The sequence below is a fragment of the Hyperoodon ampullatus genome (genome assembly GCF_949752795.1).
Source record: "Hyperoodon ampullatus genome assembly, chromosome: 15".
Taxonomy (NCBI): Eukaryota; Metazoa; Chordata; class Mammalia; order Artiodactyla; family Ziphiidae; genus Hyperoodon; species Hyperoodon ampullatus.
This window is the reverse complement of record NC_136928.1, coordinates 23305701-23320941: the sequence shown is the minus strand read 5'-3', so window position 1 is coordinate 23320941 and position 15241 is coordinate 23305701.

Sequence of the window (15241 nt, the reverse complement as noted above, 5' to 3'; positions counted from 1 at the left end):
AGAAACAAAAGACAAGCAGAAAACAAAAAGTAAAATGGCACATTTAAGGCTTAACATAATACATTAAATGGAGGCACCAGAAAGCCTGCAGAAGCCTCTTAGACAGCCTCCTCCACCATGGGGCAGACAGCAGAAGCAAGAACTACAACGCTACAACCTGCAGAACAGAGACCACAATCACAGAAAATTAGACAAGATGAGATGGCAGAGAAATATGTCCCAGATGAAGGAACAAGATAAAACCCCAGAAGAACAACTAGATGAAGTGGCCATCTACCTGAAAAAGAAGTCAAAGAAATGATAGTAAAGATGATCCAAGATCTTGGAAAAAAGAATGGAGGCACAGATTAAGAAGATAGAAGAAATGTATGACAAAGACCTAGAAGAACTAAAAAACAGACGAACAGTACAATAACTGAAATGAAAAATACACTAGAAGGAATCAATAGCAAATAACTGAGGCAGAAGAATGGATAAGTGACCTGGAAGACAGAATGGTGGAAATCAGTGCTGCAGAACAGAATCAAGAAAAAAGAATGGAAAAGAGGACAGTTTAAGACACCTCTGGGACAACATTAGATATACCAACATTTGCATTTAGGGGTCCCAGGAGAAGAGAGAGAGGACCTGAGAAAATATTTGAAGTGATAATAGCTGAAAAATTCTCTTAACATGGGAAAGGAAACAGTCATCAAAGTCCAGGAAGCACAGAGAGTCCCAGGCAGGATAAGCCCAAGGAGGAAAACACATTGAGACACATAGTAATCAAATTGACAAAAATTAAAGACAAAGTAAAAATATTAAAAGCAACAAGGTAAAAGCAACAAGTAACATACAAGGGAATTCCTATAAGGTTATCAGTTATCAGCTGATTTCTCAGCAGAAACGGTGCATACCAGAAAGGAGTGGCATGATGTATTTAAAGTGATGAAAGGGAAGAACCTAAACCAAAATACTCTACCCAGCAAGGCTCTCATTCAGATTAAACAGAGAAAGCGAAAGATTTACAGACAAGCCAAAGCTAAGAGAATTCAGGACCACCAGACCAGCTTCGCAACAAATGCTAAAGGAAGTTCTTTAGGCACAGAAGAAAAGGACACAACTAGAAACAAGAAAACTATGAATGGAAAAGTTCACTGGTAAAGGCAAACATACAGTACAGGTAGGAAATCCACACACAAATATATCAAAACTAGCAATCATGACAAGAGGAGACCACAAATACAGGATATTGGAAATGCATCTGAAATTAAAAGACCAGCAACTTAAAACAATCCTGTTTATCTACAGACTGCAATATCAAAACTTCATGGTAACTGCAAACCCAAAATCTATAATAGATGATACACACACAAATCCAAACACGACACTAAAGTTGGTCATCAAATCACAAGAGAACAAAAGAGAAGGGAAGAAAAAACACCTCCAAAGACAAAACAATTAACAAAATGGTAATAAACATATATATTGATAATCACCTTAAAAGTAAACAGATTAAATGCTCCAACCAAAAGAAATAGATTGGCTGAATGGATACAAAAACAAGACCGTATATATGCTGCCTTAGAAGAGGCCCACTTCAGATCTAGGGACATACAGACTGAGAGTGAGGGGATGGAAAAAGGCATTCCATGCAAATAGAAATCAAAAGAAAGCTGGAGTAGCAATACTCATATCAGATAAAATAGACTTTAAAACAATGTTACCAGAGACAAGGAAGCACACTACATAATGATCAAGGGATCAATCCAAGAAGAAGACATAACAACTGTAAATACATATGCACACAGCACAGGAGCACCTTAATATATAAGGCAAATGCTAACAGCCATAAAAGGAGAAATTGACAGTAACACAATAACAGTGGGGGACTTTAACACCCCACTTTCATCAATGGACAGATCATCCAGACAGAAAATAAGGAAACATAGGCCTTAAATGACACATTAGACCAGATATACTTAATTGATGTTTATAGAACTCCCATCTGAAAGCAGAATACACTTTCTTCTCAAGTGCACACAGAACATTCTCCAGGATTGATCATATGCTGGACCACAAAGTGAGCCTCAGTAAATTTAAGAAAATTGAAATCATATCAAGCATCATTTCCGACCACAACACTATGAGATTAGAAATCTACTACAAGAAAAAAACTAAAAAACACAAACACATGGAGGCTGAACAATGTTACTAAACTACCAATGGATCACTGAAGAAATCAAAGAGGAAATCAAGGAATACCTAGAGACAAATGACAATGAAAACACGATGATCCAAAACCTGAGACACAGCAAATGCAGTTCTAAGAGGGAAGTTTATAGCAATACAGTCTTACCTCAGGAAAGAAGAAAAATCTTAACCTAACCTTACACCTAAAGCACCTAGAGAAAGAGGAAAAAATAAAACCTAAAGTTAGTAGAAGGAAAGAAATCATAAAGATCGGACTAGAAATAAATGACATAGAGACTAAGAAAACAACAGAAAAGATCAATGAAACTAAAAAGCTGGTTCTTTGAGAAGATAAAATTGATAAACCTTTAGCCAGGCTCATCAAGAAAAAGAGGGAGAGGACTCAAATCAATAAAATTAGAAATGAAAAAGGAGAAGTTACAACAGACACTGCAGAAATACAAAGGATCATAAGAGACTGCCAATAAAATGGACAACCTAGAAGAAATGGAAATCCTAGAAGAAACGGACAAATTCTTAGAAAGGTACAATCTCCGAAGACTGAATCAGGAAGAAATAGAAAATATGAACAGACCAATCACAAGTACTGAAATTGAAACTGATTAAAAAACTCCAAACAAAAGTCCACGACCAGATGGCTTCACAGCCAAATTCTATCAAACATTTAGAAAAGAAATAACACGTATCCTTCAGAAACTCTTCCAAAAATTGTAGAGTAAGGAACACTCCCAAACTCATTCTATGAGGCCACCATCACCCTGATACCAAAACCAAAGATACCACAAAAAGAGAAAATTACAGGTGAATATCACTGACGAACATAGATGCAGAAAACACTCAACAAAATACTAGCAAACGGAATCCAACAACACATTAAAAGGATCATACACCATGATCAAGTGGGATTTATCCCAAGGCTGCAGGATTTTTCAGTATCCACAACTCAGGGTGATGATACACCACAACAAATTGAAGAATAAAAACCATATGATCATCTCAATAGATGCAGAAAAAGCTCTCAACAAGTTTCAACACCCACTGATGATAACAACTCTCCAGAAAGTGGGCTTAGAGGGAACCTACCTCAACATAATAAAGGCCATATATGACAAACCCACAGCACACATCATAGTCAACAGTGAAAAGCTGAAAGCATTTCCTCTAAGATCAGGAACAAGACAAGGATGTCCACTCTCGCCACTTTTCCTCAATATAGTTTTGGAAGTCCTAGCCATGGCAATCAGAGAAGAAAAAGAAAGAAAGGGAATCCAAATTGGAAAAGAAGAAGTAAATCTGTCACTGTTTGCAGATGACATGATACTATACATAGAAAATCCTAAAGGTGCAACCAGAAAACTACTAGAGTTCATCAATGAATTCAGTAAAGTTGCAGATACAAAATTAATACACAGAAATCTGTTCCATTTCTATACACTTAAAACAAGACCAGAAGGAGAAATTAAGGAAACAATCCCACTTACCATGGCATCCAAGTGAATGAAATACCTAAGAATAAACCTACCTAAGGAGGAAATAGACCTGTACTCTGAAAACTGTGAGATGCTGATGAAAGAAATCAAAGACGAAATAAATAGATGGAAAGATATACTATGTTCTTGGATTGGAAGAGTCAATATTGTCAATATTGTCAAAATGACTATACTATCCAAGGAAATCTACAGATTCAGTGCAATCTCTATCAAATTACCAATGGCATTTTTCACAGAACCAGAACGAAAAAATTTTAGCTTGTATGGAGACACAAAAGACCCTGAATAGCCAAAGCAATCTTAAGAAAAACGGAGCTGGAGGAATCAGGCTCCCTGACTTCAGACTATACTACCAAGTTACAGTAATCAAGACAGTATGGTACTGGCACAAAACCAGAAATACAGATCAATGGAACAGGATAGAAATCCCAGAGATAAACCCATGCACATATGGTCACCTAATCTATGACAAAGGAGGCAAGAGCATACAATGGAGAAAAGACAGCCTCTTCAATAAATGGTGCTGGGAAAACTGGACAGCTACATGTAAAAGAATGAAATTACAACATTCTCTAACACCATATACAAAAATAAGCTCAAAATAGATTAAAGACCTAAATGTAAGACTGGATACTTTATAGAGGACATAAGTAGAGTATCTTTTTGGATCCACCTCCTAGAGTAATGAAAACAAAAACAAACAAATGGGACCGAATTAAACTTAAAAGCTTTTGCACAGCAAAGGAAACCATGAACAAAAAAAAAAACAACCTACAGAATGTGAGAAATATTTGCAAATATCATTTGCAAATGATGTAACCAACAATGGATTAATTTCCAAAATATTGATATATCAACAGCTCATACAGCTCAATTGCAAAAATAATAATAACCCAATTAAAAAATGGGCAGAAGTTCTAAATAGACATTACTCCAAAGAAACCAAAGGATGTCCAACAAGCACATGAAAAAATGCTCAACATCACTAATTATCAGAGAGATGCAAATCAAAACTACAATGAGGTGTCACCTCACTCCAGTCAGAAGGGCCATCATCAAAAAGTCTACAAATAATGAATGCTGGAGAGGGTGTGGAGAAAAGGGAACTCTTCTACACTGCTGGTGGAAATGTAAACTGGTGCAGCCACTATGGAGAACAGTATGGAGGTTCCTTAAAAAACCTAAAAATAGAACTACCATATGACTCAGCAATCCCACTCCTGGGCATATATCTGGAAAAGATAAAAACTTTAATTCATAAAGATACATGCACCTCAGTGTCCACTGCAGTACTCTTTACAACAGCCAAGACGTGGAAACAACCTAAATGTCAATCAACAGATGAATGGATAAAGAAGATGTGGTACATATATACAACAAAATAGTATTCAGCCATAAAAAAGAATGAAATAATGCCATTTGCAGCAACATGGATAGACCTGAGACATTATCATACTAAGTGAAGTAAGACAGAGAAAGACAAATACCATGATATCACTTACATGTGGAATCTGAAAAAAATGATACAAAGGAACTTATTTACAAAACAGAAACAGACTCACAGACATAGAAAACAAATCTATGGTTACCAAAAGGGAAAGAATGGGGAGGGATAAATTAGTGGTAACAGGTACACACAAATATATATTAAATAGATAACTAACAAGGACCTACTGTATAGCCCAGGAAACTATACAAAATATTCTGTAATAAACTATAAGGGAAAAGAATCTGAAAAAGGATAGAGATACATGTGTATAACTGAATCACTTTGCTGTACACCTGAAGGTAACACAACATTTTAAATCAACTAGACTTCAATTTTTAAAAAAGAGGAGGAGGAGGAGGAGGAAGAAGAGATCAGTGTCTGGACCACTCCATCCTCCCATGCCCAATTTAAGAGTTAAGGCTCTTGAGGGAACTCTACTCAGTGCTAGGTGGTGACCAAAATAGGAAGGAAATCCAAAAAAGAGGAGATACATGTATATGTATAGCTGATTCACTTTGCTGTACATCAGAAAATAACACAATATTGTAAAGCAAATACACTCCAATAAAAATTAATAAAGCTCTTGGTCAGCATCTTCTTCCAGTGGAAACTTCCATCCCTTATTGAAGCTTTATATGAAAATGATTGGTTTCAAATCCTGGAAATTAATTCTGATCCATTGAGGAAGACAGTATTTCTTGACTTAAAGGGGATGCATGGAGGACCAGGTGGTGTGATTCGAAAAGCACTTGGCCCAGGGCCTCTGACCAAGCTTGGAGAATATTCCACCTAATGGGAGCTCAAATACTCACCTGGCCATGGGGAGCTCCTGCCAGAAGGAAGCTAGCTGTCAGTGCAGTGTCAGGAGGAAACAGTAGTTTGCTATTTCCAGGCGCACTACAGGCTCATGAAACTGCAGGCCCATGAGGCATACATTGGAGGGGGAGGTGAATCCTCACGTGGTGGGGGGTAAGGGGGCAGGGAGGAGGTGACCCTGTCATAGTGGGGGTCAGGGGGTCAGAAGGAGGAGGTGGACCCTGTCATAGGGGAGGGCAGGGGGGCAGGGAGGAGGTGGACCCTGTCATAGAGGGTGTCAGGGGAGGAGGGATTAGGTAGACCCTGTCATAGAGGAGGTCATAGAGGGGGGCAGGGGGGCAGGGATTAGGTGGACCTTGTCATAGAGTGGGTCGGGAGGCAGGGAGGAGGTGGACCCTGTCATAGGGGAGGTCAGGGTGGCAGGGATTAGGGGGACCCTGTCATAGACCAGGTCAGTGGTCAGGTAGGAGGTGGACCCTGTCATAGGGGAGGTCAGGGGTGCAGGGATTAGGTGGACCTTGTCATAGAGGGGTCAGGGGGGCAGGGACTGGTGGACCCTGTCATAGAGGGGGTCATGGGGGTAGGGATTAGGTGGACCCTGTCATACCGGGGGTCAGGGGGTCATGGAGGAGTTGTTCCCTTTCATGGGGTCAGGGGGGCACGGTGGAGGTGGACCCTGTCATAGGGGAGTTCAGAGGTGGACCATGACATAGGTGGTCACAGGGGCAGTGATTAGGTGGACCCTGTCATAGAGGGGATCAGAGGAGGGCAGGCAGGAAGTGGACCCTTTCATAAAGGGGGTCAGGGATTATGTGGACCCTATCATAGAGGTGGTGATGGGGGCAGGGTGGAGGTGGACCCTGTCATAGAGGGGGTCATACAGGAAGGGAGGAGGCAGACCCTGTCATAAGGGAGGTCGGAGGGGAAGGGATTAGGTGGAACCTGTCATAGAGTGGGTCAGGGGGCAGGTAGGAGGTGGACTCTGTCATAGAGGAGGTCAGGTGGGGAGGGATTAGGGGGACCCTATAATAGAGGGAGTCAGGGGGACTGGGATTAGGTGGACCATGTCATAGAGGGGGTCAGGGAGACTGGGATTAGGTGGACCATGTCATAGAGGGGGTCAGGGAGACTGGGATTAGGTGGACCATGTCATAGAGGGGGTCAGGGAAGCAGGGATTAGGTAGACCCTATCATCGAGGGGGCAGGGGGGCAGGGATTAGTTGGACCCTGTCATAGAGTGGGTCAGGGGAGAAGGGAGGAGGAGGACCCTGTCATAGGAGAGGTCAGGGGGGCAGGGATTAGGGGTACGCTGTCACAGAGGGGGCCAGGATTCCAGGGAGGAGGTGGACCCTGTCATAGGGGAGGTCAGGGGGGAAGGGAGGAGGTGGACCTTGTCATAGAGGAGTCAGGGGGACAGGGATTAGGTGGACCCTGTCATAGAGGGGGTCAGATGGGCAGGGAGGAGGTGGACCCTGTCATAGGGGTGGTCAGGGGGGAAGGGATTAGGTGGACCCTGTCATAGAGGGGGGAAGGGAGGAGGTGGACCTTGTCATAGAGGAGTCAGGGGGACAGGGATTAGGTGGACCCTGTCATAGAGGGGGTCAGGGGGGCAAGGATTAGGGGGACCCTATAATAGGAGGTCAGGGGGGCTGGGATTAGGTGGACCCTGTCATAGAGGGGGTCAGGTGGGCAGGGATTAGGTGAACCCGGTCATAGACGGTGTCAGGGGGGCAGGGAGGAGTTGGACCCTGTCATAGGGGAGGTCAGGTGTGCAGGGATTAGGCAGACCCTGTTATAGAGGGGGGGAAGGGGTCAGGGAGGAGGTGGACCCTGTCATAGAGGGGGGCAGGGAGGAGGTGGACCCTACCATACAGGGCGTCAGGGGGGCAGGGATTAGGTGGACCCTGTCATACAGGGTGTCAGAGAGGCAGGGAATAGGTGGACCCTGTCACAGAGGGGGTCTGGGGGGCTGGGAGGAGGTGGACCCTGTCATAGGGGAGGTCAGGGGTGGCAGGGAGGAGGTGGACCCTGTCATAGAGGGGGTCTGGGGGGCAGGGAGGAGGTGGACCCTGTCATAGGGGAAGTCAGGGGGCCAGGGAGTAGGTGGACCCTTTCATAGGGGAGATCAGGGGGGCTGAGATTAGGTGGACCGTGTCATAGAGGGTGTCAGGGGGGCAGGGATTAGGTGGACCCTGTCATAGGGGAGATCAGGGGGCAGAGCGGAAGTGGACCCTGTCATAGGGTAGGTCAGGGGTGGTCAGGGAGGAGGTGGATCTTGTCATATGGGAGGTCAGGGGGGCAGGGAGGACGTGAAACTTGTCACGCTGGGCGTGTCAGGCCAGCAGGGAAGATTTTGAGGAGCCTGTCACGGGGGGTTTTAGGGGGGCAGGGAGGAGGTGGACTCTTCCATGGAGGGGAGGAGAGATAAAGGGGTGCTGGAAGGACCGCCTAATCTGAGCTATAGTTTGTGTTCTGTTCGTAATTCTCGTTGTCTTGGAGGTGACATTCTACCCCTCTGTCCATTGTCCTCACATGTAAACGTGAGACTAGGTCACCTGTTTCTTTCCGGGTGCAGTCAGGCTCCACCCAGCACACCTTCTAGAGCGGTTGCCCCGACAGGCTCTGTGTGAGGCTCTGAGGACTTCCTGGCACAGACAGTGGTGATTTACATCCTGGGTTCACTGTCCAGCTGGAGAAACGTCTGTCACACAATCACCTGTGTGATTGATAATTTTCCCAAAGAAGGAGCCTTGGAAGAGGCACCCTGACAGGGTGCCCTGGAGGAGCTGAGGCAGAAAAGTGACAACACTGAGCTCTGAAGGAGGTCTGGGAAGTAAGAGACAGAACTTTCCAGAAGAAGGGAGGGGAACGGCAGGCTGAAGGGGTTGGGAGGCTGGGGCCTCTGGAATCTGAGCCAGGGGAGTGGGGGAGGGAGAAGGCTGGCCAGAGAGGCAGGGGCCAGACCTCCTAGGACTCATGCATTTTCACCTTAACCTCAGAATAACTGGAAGTTTTCACCCTGGATATATTACAGGAATTGCACTGGGAAGCCCTTCACATAGGGAGTTTCATGAATGGGGGAAAATACTGCATTATTTGTTTTTAATAACCCTTAACTCAAATTTAGTCTTTTCTTCAATTATAAATGTCGACAAGAAACCGCAGTAGTGTCAGGTCTTCCCTGGGACTTTGTCACCAAGTATACCTGTCACAGATCTCGTTATTTGTACCATGATGAAGCACATTTATTACCATGTCACAGATTTGTCTTTTAAAGTGTTGATATCTTTTTCAATATAGCTGCTTTCATTTGTAATCTTGTGTATTTTATGTATCAAAAAGCATTATTCTTAGAAGAGATTTCCTACACACAAAAATGGTGAAGACCGTATGATTTTAAATCAATGATCAAATGGGAGCCTCTAGTAGTCGTGGGGGCAGATTAGATAGATAACCTGAGTCATCAATGCTCCAGTGGGAGCAGACAAGCTGCTGAACATGAGTTTTAAAAATCTGTTTAAAATGCATCCCTTAGATGACACAAAAGCAAGGAATCTGCAGAATCCCAAAAGGAAGCAAGAATTGCCTGGAGGATTCTGCAGAATCCTGTAGAGCCTGTGCTTCTCTGACGGCTGCCCGGCACTCAGAAGAGGAGACAAAGCCGGGGTCAGATGCCCCCTATCAGACTGAGCCCCCAAAAGGCTCCACCTTGATGAGGGTAAGTGACGAATTAACCCATCACAGTGAAAAGGGCAGTTAGGATGCTTTGGGTGGGAGTGGATGGATGGGTGGGGGCACCAGGAGAACAGGGACCCTGAGGGGTCCCTGTTTGGTAGACGCCCACCCCCCAGCCCTGGCCCCTGAACCTTAGGCCACTAGCAACAAGAGATCCAAGTGCTGGCTGGAAGAATCCAACTTAACTCAGGCTTAACGTTGCGTGCAACAACGAAGACCCAACACAGCCAAAAATAAAAATAAATTAATTTAAAAAACCCAAGAAACAGCTCCAAAGAAAATGAGTACATCATGGTTAGAAATCACATGACATCAAGGAGGTGAGACACCACGAGTGAGAAGCAATGGGTGGCAGCTAGAAATAGAGCCGCAAAGACTTCAGATGGTGGAAATAAAGTTTAATACCTTTAAGGAAATGAAAGGGAAACTTGAAAATCTGAACAGATGACAAGACATAACTAAGCACATTTGAAAAAGGGAAAATAGTGAAATTTATACACCTGAATAAAGTTCAAGAAATAATAGGACGGGGAAGAAGTAACACTCAAAGAAATAGAATTTTGCAAATTTGCTGAAAGACACCAACCCTCAGATTAAGAAGCCCAAAGAACCCCAAGCAGTATAAATATATAGACACAGATATAAGTAACAAAGGTGGGTCTGTTATAAAAGACAGTTGGAGAGGACGGTGTCCCTTCCCCACAAGAAAGACAGGTTATAGTGAAAGCCTTCACATCAACAGTGGAAACCACAAGGCTATATGACAGTATCTTCAAAGTGCTGATGAACTCAACCAAGAATTCTACACCGAGTAAAACAAGGGAAAGTGAAACTTGGGAGTTTACCATCAAAGGACCCTCACTAAATGGATTCTGGAGGATGGAATTAAAGCCAAAGGAAAATGAGCTCAGAGTGTGGTCTGAGTCTGAAGGAGAAATAGTGAACCAAGGGGCTTTGTGACATCTAATCAAACCAGCAACTATAAATGAAACAATGGTAACTTATGGGGAAATAAAGCAGACTAGATTTAAAATGCCAAGTTATTGTAGCTTATAAATTGGGAGGGGAGGTCGCAGAATAAAGTATTTTGGGGTCCTTGTATTGTCCAGGAGAAGACTATGGCTATTGATTACTGGTAACTTGTTAAATATGGATTAAATGGGCAAACACTAATAGAACAGACCCAGTGTAACCTTCAAAGGAAGTGAAAGGAAAAGAATAAGTGAAGGAGAACAAACAGTCCAAATGAAGGCAAGCGAAGAAGAAAAGGGGGAGAGGAACACGTAAAATGGGACAAGTCAAAATTCAAAATGTGATGTTAGAGATAAAACCAAATCACAAGGGACTTCCCTAGAGGTCCAGTGGTTGAGACTTCGCCTTCCAATGCAGGGGGTGCAGGTTCAATCCCTGGCCAGGAAACTAAGATTCCCGCATGCCGCATGGCCAAAAAACCAAAACATAAAACATAAGCAATACTGTAGAAAATTCAAAAAACACTTAAAAAATGGTCCACAACAACAAAAAAATCTTTTTTAAAAAAAGAAACCAAATCATAAATCACAATACATGTAAGTGCACTAAATTCTCCTGTTCAGACCTTAAGAGTTATACCCTATTTTAAAAACAAAACAAATTTCAGCTATGTACTCTTTGCAAAAAACACACCTAAAGCACGCAGAAAGATAAAAGGCCCAACTATGGAAAAGGCAGACCAGGCAATTAGTAACCAACAGGAAGCAAAATATAGTCATATTAATAACAAAGGAGAATTCAGGCAAAAAGCATCATTAGAAATAAGGAAATTTGCTGCATAACAATAAGTGATTCCATTCACTGGGAAAATGTATCGATTCTAGATGTGTGTCCCATGTGAATCTGTGTATAGCCTCGTGTGAAGCCAGACTGACAGAATTAAAGGAAAAACTTGTCAAATCCATTGTCATAGTGGATTTTAACACACTTATCAGTAATCGGTATATCAAATGAACCAAGAAAATTAGTAAGAAAATAGAATATGTGAACAGTGTCACAGTCGGGCTTGAGCTAATGCACTTGACTGCATCTGATGTCTAGAAAAGATACATTTCTTCAGGCACACATGAACACGTGCTGGTTTGGCACATGCTCAGATGTAAAGCTGGCCTCGGTATATTTCAAAGAATTATGATCAGACTACATTGTTTTAAAACCGCAATGCAATTAAGTTAGAAAACAAAGCCAATAAGATAATTAGAAAAATTCATTCACTTGGAAATTTAATAACACTTGTAATCGACTCATGGGTCAAAGGAGAAATTATAATTGAAATTAGACAAATTGATCATCTAACTTTTCACATCAAACTCACGGGACACAATTCTTGAAAGGAAACTTAGAATAGTAAAAAATTGCCTTTGAAAAAAATAAAGCTCAAAATTGAGCTAAGGTCTAACAGAAATCAAAGACCCACAGATGCAGAAGGAAGGAAATTAAGAGAACAGAAATTTATGAAATAGAGAAGCACATCAACAAGGCAAAAATTACATGTTTGAAAAGACAAGATTCATTTTGTTTAAAGGCACAAATGAAATGGAGTGAAAAAAAACATAACCACAGATGTTACAGAGAAAAAAAGATAAGAAGATACTAAGACCAACTCTCAACACACTTCAAATTTTCATATAATCGATGACTACTGAGAAAGATAGAATTTAGCGAAACAGATTCAAGGAGAGAAACGAAGCCAGAATAATCCTTTACCTGTAAAAGAAGTGCATTCAATGGTTAAAAATTTTACCATGAAGAAAACACCACATGCAAATGGATTTATCAGAATGCTCCCAAACATTCAGGAAACTGATAATTCCATTCTTACATGAAGAAATACTCAACAATTCATTTTAAGAAGCCAGCATAAACCGGACACCCAAACTGACCAAAACGGAACGGGAAAGAAAACTACAGCCGAATCTTCCTCATGTAAACGGATGCAAAAATTCTGAACAACTATTATCCAACCAGATCCAACAATGAAAAAAAAATCATGATGAAGTTAGTTTTTATTCCAGGAATGAGACTGATTAATATTAAAATGTATTACTAGAATTGCTGTTAATTACCACACTTAAAAGGTAATTAACAGACAAACAAACTAGAATTCAGTATCCATATATGACATTTAAATTTTTTCGTAGCATATTTTTAAAAGAATAGTAATTTCCTTAACTTGACAAAAGACAGCGACCAAAAACATCCAGCAAACATACTTTATGGAGAAGCACGGCAACATTTAAGATGAGGAAGAGAGTGAAGACGTCCTTTCCATCACGCCCACCCTGCCTCCCCCTAAACACTGCACTGGGGTTTGCAACAGACCCAGAGTAGTTAAGAAAAAGAAACAAAAGCTTGTGGGTTTTTTTACGGTAAGCGGGCCTCTCACTGTTGTGGCCTCTCCCGTTGCGGAGCACAGGCTCCGGACGCGCAGCCTCAGCGGCCATGGCTCACGGGCCCAGCTCCTCCGCGGCATGTGGGATCTTCCCGGACCAGGGCACGAACCCTTGTCCCCTGCATCGGCAGGCGGACTCTCAACCACTGCGCCACCAGGGAAGGCCCAAAACAAAACTTTTAATGGGACTCTGTTACTCAAGCTCATACTGCTCGCCACAGGACAGGCCAATAATCAAGAGACGAGTTGCTGGGCAAAGAATAACGACTTCCTTCAGAGAGCCCCCAAACCCAGAAGATGGTGGACTCGTGCCCCCAAAGAACCGTCTTGCCTGAGTCAGAATTCAGGCCCCTTTTATCCTAAAAGGGGGCGGGACTAAAGCCAAGCACTTCCTGGTTCCCCTCAGGCTCCGGAGGGGAGGTGTTAATTTCTCCCTCCTGCAGTCATTCGCAGGTGGGCCTGCTCAGGGGGTTTCCTGGGAGCTAAACACAGGTATTTTAGCTGAATGCTCATTACCCGAGAGGCCGGGGTCCCAGAGATGGGCCGTTATGGAGAATTTAAGCTTCTAGGCAGCATCGCTTTAGTGATTAACTAGTAACAGGATACAGAGGTTCTTCCCCATTACCATAACCCACTGTCAACGTCCAGTCCACAATCTTGTGGGAAAAGGGACAAAGACTGCCCTGGCTATCTCCTACTGAACGGGGGCGATGAATATTCTTTAGAATCTTTAGTTGGTGGTAAACATTCCCCATTTTCGGAGACAAATTCAAGATAAAACACAAAGAGCGCATACAGGTGCTATAGCCTTCAGAGAAGCAAACGAACCAGTTCACAAATCGGGTAAAAGTCCAACAACTCTTTCCTCTCTCCAACAGGGTACACCCCACTCCAATACGGAACACACTGGCTTATTCCAGAGAAAAAGCCCCAAACGGAGAGGAATCAATTTCCCGGCTGTACACACCGGAGCCACTTACCCTACCGTACGGAGGCCGTCGGCTCCCTAACGGGGATTCCTTCCTTCCATTGCCAAGCGCTGGGGCGGCCGGTGCTGCTTCAGAGAACTCTGAAGGGCAGACCCTCAGGACACGGGGTCCCAGCAGCTGCTCGGGTCTTACCCCAGAATTCCCCAACCAGGGCTGACAGGCCACGAGCAGCAAGGCTCCTGGGTGGCTTCTTCAAAATTTGTTACCAAGTCCAAGCTTGTACTGCTCGCCCCACGACAGGCTAATAAATTGAGAGGCGAGCTGCTGGGGCAAAGAAGACTGACTTTATCTGGGAAGCCAGCAGAGCAAGATGGCGGGCTGGACGCCCAAAGAACCGTCTTGCTGAGTCAGCATTCACGCTCCTTTTACACTAAAAGGGGAGGGCGTAAAACCAAGCACTTCCTGTTTCCGGTCAGCCTCCGGAAGGGAGGTGTTAATTTCTCCCTCGTGCAGTCACTCACAGGTGGGCCTGCTCAGGAGGTTTCCTGGGAGCTAAACACAGGTATTTTAGCTGAATGCTCATTTACCTTAATCTCTCGGAGGCAGGGGTCCGAGATGGGCCGTTGTGTGCAATTTAAGCTTATAGGCAACACCCCTTTAGTGATTAACTTGTAAGACAATACAAAGTGTTCTTCCCTATTACAACCCTATGTTATATTAAAATGTAAAGTAGTACAACTGATGTGGAAAACGTGTGGTGATTCCTCGAAAAATTAAACAGTTACCATATGATCTAATAATTCCACTTCTGGGTATATCTACAAAAGAATTGAACGTGGGGACAGGAAGAGATGTTTATAGACCCACTGAACTATACATCTAAACATGCTTAAAATGATGGATTTTATGTTGTGTACATTTTACCATAAAGTTTTAAAAGTTGTAAGGATTCCAAAGGATTGTCCACAAACACTGGTCTCCTGATGCTGGTAGGTACTTCCCACCAAACCCAGGGGTTGATCATCTGCAGCTTGTGAATGAGGATGTGCTTCAGAGACTATATGCAAAATCACGTATCATTTTTCTGAGAAGGCTTCCATCAGGCTGTCAGAGGGTCTGTGACCCACACGAGTTCAAGACCCATTCTGAGGGCCCCTCCCCTCTG